Raw genomic sequence first — 10,779 nt, forward strand, 5'->3', positions numbered from 1 at the left:
TGGAGCCTGCTTCCCGTTCTGTGTCTCCTTCTCTCTCTGCCCCTCCCCCTCTCATGCCCTGTCTCTCTCTGTATCAAAAATAAATAAAACATTTAAAAAAGTTGTAAAATTTTGGGTTTGAGAAGTCAGTATTACTGAAGGTGGAGTGATTCATTATGAATCTCTGCTCTTATCAGATTGGGACATCTAAGTACAGTGTCACTTGCTAGAGAACAGAATGTCACTTGCATGAGCTGTCACATCACCTCTGCCCTCCCCCTTGGGCCATACTCTCTGTTAGACAGATGATGAAATGTAGCGCAGGGTGGCACGTCCAAACCTGGACGGAAGTACATTTAAGTAACTAAAGCACCAGTATCTAGTGGTAAGGGAAAAGAAGCAGAGCAGTGAGAACATCGTTGGGATACTTTATGCCACCCTCAGCTTCCTACCTGCCAGGACGAAGAGATCCTTCTGAAGGACAGAAATGGGCTATTTTTTAAAATTTATTTATTTTGAGAGAGAGAGAGAGAGAGAGAGAGAGAGAGAGCGAGAGCGAGCAAGCAGAGCAGGGGAAGAGAAAGGAGGAGAGAGAGAAATCCAAGCAGGCTCTGCACTGTCAGTTTACAGCCGGATGCGGGGCTCAAACCCATGAGCCACGAGATCACAACCTGATCCAAAGTCAGACCCTTACTGGACTGAGCCTCCCAGCGCCCTGCCTAGTTTAATTCCGCATATACAGAGATGCTTCCTCAGGAGTTTGTTCACGCCTTTACCTTTGTCCTCAAACTGCAGACCAAGGTGACCTTCTTCTAGATGTGTCGTTTTGAATTAATACCACCTGTCCCCATCCCAAATTTGATCCTATTCTTCCCTACATCCTTTACCCACCCCCCCAACCAATCTATCCCACCATGTAGAATGACATACTAAACATAGGTTTGTACTAGATTTAGAAAGCACAATCCTAAAAATGATAAGTAACTATTTGTGGCTGTATCATTACCAGATTCCAACCTCCTTTTGTGCTGCACTTAGATGTTGGAGGGGAGAACAACATGTCTGTGGTTCGGAGAAGGGCAGTGATGTGTCTAGCTGGGGCCCTTCCTCACAGACCAGAGCCTGAAGCTGAGCCATAGGAATATTCTGGCTGGAAACAAAACAGTACAGAAAACATTGATCAAAATGAAAAAATGGCAAGTATGTCCAAGTGGTTGAAATAAGCATTTCTAGTCTATCTTCAGTACATTTTCATGGCAGACAATTGTTATCTAATTATTGTGTGTTCCCAAGTGGTGGGATTCCAGGTCAGAAGAAGTAGCTATACCTCAGGAGAGGAGGCCATTGAAGAATTAAATAAACTTCTCCCTTTCTTTTCTTTTCTTTTTTTAGAAATATTTTAATTGCCTGAGGTTGTTTTTAAAGTTTATTTATTTATTTTGAAAGAGAAAGAGACATACAGAGTGTGAGTGGGGGAGGGACAGAGAAGAGAGGGAAGGAGAGAATCCCAGGCACTGATAGTGCAGAGCCCAATGTGGGCTCGAACTCATGAACCATGAGAATATGACCTGAGCCGAAGCTGGACACTTAACCGACTGAGCCACCCAGGTTCCTCTAAATAGCTCCCTCTCAAAACGTCCAGAATAACAGATGACCAGGTGTCTATTACATACATATATATGTAATACACATATACATACACATGTATATTTGTGTGTGTGTGAATATAAATATGTGTGTGTGTGTGTGTGTGTGTGTGTGTGTGTGTGTGTGTGTAGTCACTTACCCTCTTTTCCCAATCCTGGACTAAGGAAAAATTTTCTAGAGAAAGGAAAAGAAAATTAAAAAAAATTCCTTTGATTCTAGGAAGAATTTGATTTGTCATGAAGTAGAAAAGCCATTTAATATTTGTCTTTGAATTTGATTATATGACTATCATGAAACCATTGTTTAGTAAGGGCAAAAATTGCACCTACCTGGATTTTGCATATTTGTTTATTTTCTTTAGATGGAGACTGAGGTCAACGTTTGAACAGGATTTAAGCACCAGCTCCCTGATAGGATTTCTTGCTCATTGGTTCATGCACGTTGAGTAGAAAGCCTGTCACGTTCCACAACACGGGGCCACACCATTATTCTGTTGTATGTATTACATTTTTGGAAGCCTTTTTAAAACTCTCTTAACAGTTTGAAAGTACAAGTCCCTATTTTCAGGATTTGGATGATTTCTTCTACTTAATTGCCCCCTGACCACTGATCATTTTAATTTTCTTTTGATACTCAAAGAGACTCTTCATAAAAAAGCATCCAAGTAAAAACAAATGAAACAAAACAAGAAAAGATGATACAGGAGAAACTAGACATATGCTGAGCGTTTTTACCAAAATAATAAGCATGTCTCTGTTAAGAGATTCATTTTAATAAAATAGCTTCTTTTCCCCCTTCACCTGCCGAGATGCTAGCAGTTTGGGACTCCTGAATTATATTACATTTGATAACTTCCTATTGCATTAGTGAATTTCCATTCGGTTATAAAAATTTCCTGATAAAGCCCCATTATTTCTATGGCTATGAGGCAAAGTATAATCTGATTATGTAGCTACTTTTATTATAACTGTAGCTAATGTGATAATATACACCATATTATTACAGAAAAGCTCTGTGGTGTTTTCTCTTTTGAGAAAGGGCAGACAGGCTCAGAGGAGGAATAACAGAATAGACAAGGAAGGTTTGAGCAGGTCAACGAAGTGTGCCCGTAAAAGGCGTGTTGTTCCCACAGGCGTATAATGCAATTTATTCCCTGGAGAAAGTGAAGAAAACGGGTCATTCTTTTCCTCACAAATCAGGAAGACACCCCCTGTGTCTGAAATTAGAAATCATCTCTCTCTTACGTCTAGGAGGATGCCTGTCCTGGATAATGAAGGGGTGGACGATGAAAATCAGCTCATTAGACCATTTAGACTGAGTTCATCACTATTCAGTTCCAATACATCTGTTGAGTACCTACTGAGTTATGAGTACTAGGCTAGATAATGCACACAATGGTGAAAACACCATCATCCCCATCTTATGTCTTTTAATAATTATAATACAATATAGGAGGAGATGTGTAAATTAATAATAATTCAATGTAATAAGTGCATAAAAGAGATCTTGATAAAGTTCTTCAAGGTTGAATAGGAGCTCTAGAGGTGATGAGACAGGAGTGAGTTGATCAGAAAGCAGGAGGTGGTGGTTGGTAGGTGTGTGTGCAAAGGCACTGGGGGTGGTAGTGACAGGTTAAGGCCAGATGTGGAGGACATGGCATGCTCTGAAGAATATTCTGGATTCTATTTGATAGAGTGTCGTGTTGAAAGGTGGTCCCCAAAGATGGGGGAGATGGTCCACCAAGGAAGAGCAATATAATAGTTCAAACCTGGAGATTTGGAGAGATGGCCCTGTGAAGAGTGTGTACAATGGAGCAGAGCCATGAACAGGTGGAAAGAGGAAAGCCAGAGGGGAAGTTTGCAAATCTGAACTAAGGTTATACACCAGCTTTGAGGAATGGACAGACTTGCTGTCTGTCTAAGCTAAAATCAATTGAGTGAGGGAAAAATGGGATTCCAGGGGACCTGAGGGACCAGGTAACTAACTGGCCCCATTAAATGATAAAGGAAACCCTTGGCCTAATAAGCTTCCTTTGGATGAATTAACTTCAAGGTTACTTCCAGAATATGCAGGTGGACTTTCCTGGTAGGCTGCTTAGATAGATACATTTGGAGCTCCATAGAGATACTGAACTTCTGAGTTGTTCATGGATCTGTGGCAGTTAGAGTCTAGGAAATGGATGAAATAACTGAAGGAAGAAATGGAGGAAGAAGACGAATGAGCTGAGGATGACAACTGGGTACACTTATCTCTAGGGGCACAAGAAGAGCTAGTGAGGGAGACGAAGGTCAGAACAGGAGGATGAGGGAAAAGACCAGAAGGTAAAGTAGTAACTTGGGAAGAGAATTTCCTGATGGAAGGCTCCAAATGTATCTGAGACCCCATGGGGAAGTTAAGAAAAATAAAGATGGAAAGCCCTCAAGATGACCGTTTGAGAGACAGCAGAGACCATAGATGCAAACTACTTCCATTTGGGCCGAGGTAAATTAAGGGTTGGTAGGCAAAAGGGTGCTAAGAGGTAGAGTTGAGGTGAGCAAAGTTTAGTAAGAGGTAGAGTTGGGATGAGCAAAGTTTAATCACTGGTGAGACCTGAGATAGTATGTATCTGATAAAGAGAAACAAGTGCAGAGAATGTGTAATATAAGGACTGACCTTGGACTTGGAGAAGGATAGTACCGATGTAGAGGTAGAGTGGCAAGGAAGTACATGGTAGAGTTCACATGTGGTGCACATCTCTCTTCTCTTTGAGACCAGGTTATTCATTCAATCTGCTTACATGTGAAAGTGGCCATTTTGTGGCCACAGACTTGTCACCCCAGACTAATCATATTGTGAACGTGTATTCGTAACAATTTCTGGGTGAGGACTTATGGCAAGATCAGCACAAACCCAACAGCAATGTTACAACAACAATAACAAAGCCCCAAACCAAAATCCTTTACTATTTCTTTTAGGAGTTATCAGTACTGTATCATCTTAGTGTACAGGAGATAAAAAAAACCTGGGTGATAAAACTTGAATTAGCGGATAATCTCATTACTTGAAGTTTTATTCTACTCAACCTTCGAAAAAAGAGGCAAACGATAAGTAAACATATTTCTACAAAGTTCATGGAAATATACTTTGTAAAATTTCCTTCCCTCCACTGGCTCTATCTATAAGTAAGGCCTGGATAGATATTGTGGGATGGTATTGACCATAATGCCCTCAAGCACTGGAAAATACTGAGTCATTAAGAAAAAGAAAACATTATGTTTAATTTCCTACACAGGAAGGAAAGAAGATGTAGGTATTTAAAGGAGATTTTCAGGAGAGCTGGAACACGGAGTATCTGTTTTGTTGACCTCAGGTGAAGTAGAATAAAGAATTTACCAGAATCTCTCATTTCTACTCTTCTCTGAGCACTCCGGGTTATTTAATTTTTGTATGGAAACGATGATTATCCAAAGTTGTTTTTTTTTTATTCTATGTAGGGAAGTGGTGTGTGGTCACAGTTATGAAAGTTATAGGTATAAAGTACAGATGGGTGTTCATCCTTGAACGTGAATCTTTTCATAAGTATTATACAATTCACGGAGAATTACTGATGCTATTCAGTCATTCTATAACCAGTGACACAGAAGATAATTTTCACTTGATGAGTGGGATTTTTCCTTATGAAACTAGTGTGCTTCATTCCAGAAAACTAAAAGGCAGCTCCTCCATGACTGTGCTGCTGTGTTTGCTTAGAGCTATAAGATTGTCCTGGTTAAAATTTTTGCTTAGGTTCAGACCTTGGAAGCATAGAGCCAAACAAATACCTTGGAGAAGAAGTACTTAACTTACAATTGGATATTGTTTCATTAATTTGGATATTAGTTTTCCTCTATATTAGTTGGCTAATTTGGGTATTTTCCCCTACTGAGGGATGATTTCCAAGCAAAAAATTTATGATTGTGAGGCCATCGATATATTAAAAAGACTATAAGCTTTAGCTCCAAGCACTTAGTGTATGAGTAGCTAAGACTCTCAAAATTTTGTTTTCTTTTTTTAAAAAATTAATTAATTTTTAAATTTATGTCTAAGTTAGCAGATAGTGAAACAATGATTTCAGGAGTAGATGCCTTACCCATTAGCCCACCCCCCTCCCACAACACCTTCAGCTTCCCTTTGTTCTCTGTATTTAAGAGTCTCTTATGTTTTGTCCCCCTCTCTGTTTCTACATCATTTTTGCTTCCCTTCTCATGTGTTCATCTGTTTTGTATCTTAAAGTCCTCATATGAGTGAAGTCATATGATGTTTGTCTTTCTCTGACTAAATTCACTTAGCATAATATCCTCTAGTTCTATCCACGTAGTTGCAAATGGCAAGGTTTCATCCTTTTTGATTGCCGAGTAATACTCCATTGTATATATAGACTACATCTTCTTTATCCGTTCATCCACCTATGGATATTTGGACTCTTTCCATACTTTGGCTATTGTTGATAGTGCTGCTATAAACATCGGGGTGCATGTGTCCCTTCAAAACAGCACACCTGTAACCCTTGGATAAATACCTAGTAGTGCAATTGCTGGGTCACAGAATAGTTCTATTTTTAATTTTTTGAGGAAACTCCATACTGTTTTGCTGAGTGGCTGACAAAATTTCATTTTCCTAATTTGTAAAACTAGTATAATACCTACCTACCTACATCATGGGATTATTCCATGGAATACTATTAATATATGTAAAATACTAGCCACATCACACATAGTATTTAATAACTGTTAGGCATTCTTTTTACATGTTAGCTCTTAATGGACCACTAATAATCACATAAACATTCTGCTTACGAGAGGAAGAATCTTTGGGGTTAAGTATATTAGGATTCAGGTATATTTACTCTGTAGAAATGAGATGATGCAAGTTGTCATTTGTGGACCATGTTTCTGGTTCTGGTTTCCGATCTGTCGTCTGACACTGTCAAGTCCTTCACCTGTGTGGGCCTCCAAGTTCCTACTTATAATGTCCAAGATGAACTTCAAGGGCCCTTTCAGGTTTAAAATGCCAAGTTTCTATACTCTTTTATCTTTAGCCTACATTTCCCAATTTGGGGCTTTCTTTGATCATTTCCTTCAGTGATCAGAATCCCTCGCACCTTTAATTTTCTCTCTCTCCTCTGTGACCAGAAGTATCCCATTTCTCATGACAAGCATTCTTGAGAGGATTGTCTATATTGGCTGTCTGTACTTCTTTATATTCTGACTTAAACTCTCTACATTTCAGCTTCTGTCCACACATTTCTCACAAACCACCCTTCCGGAGGTTAGGCGTGATCTCCATCTTGCCAAATCTTTGGTCAATTCTCCATCTTCATATTACTCGTATGATCTAGTTAACTATTCTCTCCTACTGGACACAATTATTTCTCTCATCTCCCATGCACTTGCTTGATCTTTTCTCTGGCTCACTGGACACTGTCTCAAGACCGATGTGTCTAATAGAAATATAACAGGAGCCACATTTATGATTTTAAACTTCCTAGTGTTTAATCTTCCCATTAAGAAAAGTAGAAGTAAATGGGCAAAATCAATTTTAAGAATATATTTTAATTAACCCAGTATATCCAAAATATGATTTCAATAAATGATCAATATAATTAATGAGATACTTTACATTCTTCACAGTTTGGTGGGTGTTTTTTTTAACTAGTTATTTTGAGGGAAAGAGAGAGCAAGCAGGAGAGGGGCAGGGAGAGGGAGGGAGAGAGAATCCCAAGCAGGATCCATACTGTCAGAGCCCAGTATGGTGCTCTAACTCACAAACCGTGAGATCATGACCTGAGCCGAAATCTCAAGTCGAACACTTAACTGACTGAGCTACCCGGGTGCCTTTGGTGGGTATTTTCTATTTAACTTGGACCAGCATATTTCAGAAGCTCAAAAGCCACATGTGGCTACCATATTGGACAGGGCAGCTCTACATGTTTGATAGGCCAAGGGTCAGTCCTGGAGTCTTTTCCATTATCTGCGTACAGTCTTTCTAGGTGGTCCAGGTGAGAATATATTATCTATATTCTGATTCAGTTATTCAGTAAGAATTTATTGGGTACCTACTGTGTGCCACGCTACTATGTTCTTGATACTAGAGGACTCAATAGTGAACCAAGTAGACATAAATCCCCACCCTCATACAGCACATTTCCTCGTAAGGGAGAGCAGAAGACAAACAAGATTGCTGAGTTAATTTTATTGTACAAAAGAAGTGAAAATGTGGCAGGGACAGAGGAGGGGTGCAGGAAGGCAAGAAAACTGGAGAAGCAAAGAAGGGGTCAGATGATGCAGGGGTTTTTTTTGTGTCCTAGACAAAGGACTTTGGCTTTTACTCTATTGAGATGGAGAACCGCTACAAGGCTTTAAGCAAAGGAATACACAATATGACTCAAACTGTACAAGATGGTTTTGGCTGCTGTTTTAAGAATATATGACAGAAGGTCAGGGAGAAACTCGGTGACCAGTAATCCAATGTTGCAGTAATCCAAGCTGAAGAAGACCGAGGCTTTGCTCTCTTGCCAGGGGAAGTGATGAAAAGGTGCCGCATTCTGAAAGAAGAGGTTCAGGCCACATATACTGATACAGGAATCGTCAACACATACCTACGTTTTTCCAGGAGGGGAGCAGCCACTGGCCACACAGAGCTCTTTAAATTTCAATTAATTAAAATAAAATAAAAATTCAGGACCAAGTCACGCGAGCTTAGCCTTGTTTCAAGGGCTTAATATCTGCATGTGGTGAGGCTACTGCTTTGGACAGTGCAGAACATTCTACTGGGTGGCAAACCAACTGCTAGATGCCTCCACAGAATAATTCGACTGTTTGATTAATAGATGTCAAATAAGCCTTGTATACAAAACATGCTGAGTATTCTTGATTCCAGTCTTCAGCAACCTGGCTTCCCATTCTCTATCCTGCTTTGACTTCATTTTTGCTCTCCTAGTGAATGGAATCACCATCTATACGTCCATCCCAACTTTGAGGTCATCCCTTAATCTTTGTCTCCCCACCGACCCCTGTCACTTCCAATTCATTAGCAGGTTGATCTGCTCGCCCTCCAAGACGTATCCTGACTGACTACCTCTGACCATTTCTACTTCTAGCAGATCATCCGTTGCTGGACAATGGAAACACCTTCTAAATTAGTGTCTTTCAAGTTTTACCATACATTAGAATCACTTGGGAGTTGAAAAGCAGAACAAAGTAAGAAAAACAATGTGTGGGCACTTCTCCACGCACAGGTGGAGTGTGGCTTTGTAAAAGCTTCCCAGGTGCAACCAAGGCTGAGGACCCCTTTCGCCCTACTGTCCCCCACTGCTTTCCATTGCCTACTCTTTCACATCAGAGCCAGGGTGACCTTCCCAAATAATAAATCAGATCACGTCATTCCCTCTCTTGAAACTCTGGCGTGGTCTCTCCTTGCTCTAAGAATTTGAAACTCCTGACCCTACACGACCTCGCTCTTAGTTTCTCCAGCCTGCTTCTGCATGGCTGACCCCTGTCATTGTCACTGTCTCTGAGAGGTCCTGCGTCCACTGCCTGGTGACCAGCCCTTTGCGCCCCGTACCCCAGTGCCTGTCCCAGTCCCTCTCCTTCCCAGTGCCCCAGCTTCTTCTCCTGATGGAATGGGTTGCCGGCTGCAGTGATCCCATGCATTCCTTTCCTCCACTGTTGTTCATCCCTCTAGCTACAACAGAAGCTCCACGAGAGCAAGGAACTTTGCCGTCTTTTATCTGTTTACCCCCAACGGGAACTGGTGACAAATCGATAGTTTTGAATGCTCCCTTCATTTGCTTCATTTAATACATATTTTTAAAGATTGATTTCAGAGTCTTCAGAGAAAAGATAATGATGGTGATGATGATGATGATGATGATGATGGCAATGCAGGAATTGCTCCAATTTATAAAGACATAACTCTGTGCCAGGTTGTGTTCATTCCATCATGACAACAGCCCTCTGAGATGGAGACTATACACTGTTTTATAGATGAGAACACTGGGATTTCAAAACGCTAAGTAATTTGGTTAAGACCACCAAGGTAGCAAGTGTGAGAAGCCAGAACTGGAACCTGGGTCTGTATGAGGCCAAGGTCCTGACTCTTCAAACGAACAACACGCAGCCACTGAATAAGTGCGTATGAAATAAACAGAACACAGAGTGCGCGTTGGAAAGCTGTCCAACACTGAGACTTCGTTTACGACTAGGGAAAACCCCAACCTTCCTCTCCCTTCCCACCGTTTCTCTTTCTTGCCCCGTGGGGGACTCCAGTGCTGTCCCCCACTCCTGTGGCCAGTTGTTCTGCAAGGCGCAGTTCTAGCCTAAAGAATTCCATCTCCTAGCAGCAACCAGGGTTACTTGGAGCCTCAATGATCTTCTTTTGAGGGAGGGAAAAATCCTCTAACTTTGTAACACAGCCCAGCGATGCATGAGAAGCCTTTGTCAGACCCTGGGCAGGGGGAGAAGGAAAATAAAAATACCGTTCTCCTCTGGAATGTCTCCTAGGACTAGTGAGAAATGCTAATTCTGACAACAGCACCGTCATTTAAAAATCAAAGCACCTTTGAATTATATTAAAAATGAGATGAAAATGGGAAGCGGTGAAAGAATATAATTATGTCCTTGGAATCCGGCGGTATCTTATCCCCTCCGGCTCTGTTCTCCCGGTGTCTCTGGTGTAGGCTGACTTCGACATCCTCCCAGGAGCGGTCCCCCCACCTCTCCCCAGAGTCCGGGGACCTGCTTTGTGCTCGGGTTGCATGAACAGGGAGAGGGACGCCTGGCTTTTCTTTATCCCCCCAGAATAGGCTGTTGGGAAGTTGGAGCCTTCCTTCCTGCCTTGAAACAACTCCCACGGTGCGGTGTTTTTATTTCTAATTACTCCGAGAGTCATGTGCAGCCGTGCGCTTGCAGCAGCAGCCTCGCCTAGCCGGGGTGCATCGGGGTGCCCACGAGCTCGAGCTCAAGTGCAAGGCCGGCCGGGGCGCCCGGAAGACGTGCAGGTCTGCCCCCGAGAGCGCACAGGGGTGCGCCCCGCACCCGGCTCGCGTGGCCCCGCGCGACGTGGGCGCTCGGGAGCGCGCCCCGGGAGGAGGGAGTGGAGCCCGGGTGCGCTGTCCCCGCGCACGGCCGGCTCCCA

General features: G+C 42.1%; 2 long non-coding RNA genes across 2 annotated transcripts in view; both read left to right on the top strand.

The window, feature by feature from the left end:
- Positions 1 to 10,779, top strand: part of LOC115297022 — a 296,881-nt gene that overhangs the window by 17,335 nt on the left and 268,767 nt on the right. The gene's annotated exons all lie outside the window — the stretch shown is intronic.
- LOC115297025 lies at positions 1,137 to 4,976 on the top strand. The gene is made up of 3 exons (XR_003911219.1): positions 1,137 to 1,179; positions 1,988 to 2,121; positions 4,898 to 4,976. It is a non-coding gene; the product is annotated as an uncharacterized LOC115297025 (long non-coding RNA).

The sequence above is a fragment of the Suricata suricatta genome, chromosome 7, assembly GCF_006229205.1.
Source record: "Suricata suricatta isolate VVHF042 chromosome 7, meerkat_22Aug2017_6uvM2_HiC, whole genome shotgun sequence".
NCBI classification, from domain to species: domain Eukaryota; kingdom Metazoa; phylum Chordata; class Mammalia; order Carnivora; family Herpestidae; genus Suricata; species Suricata suricatta.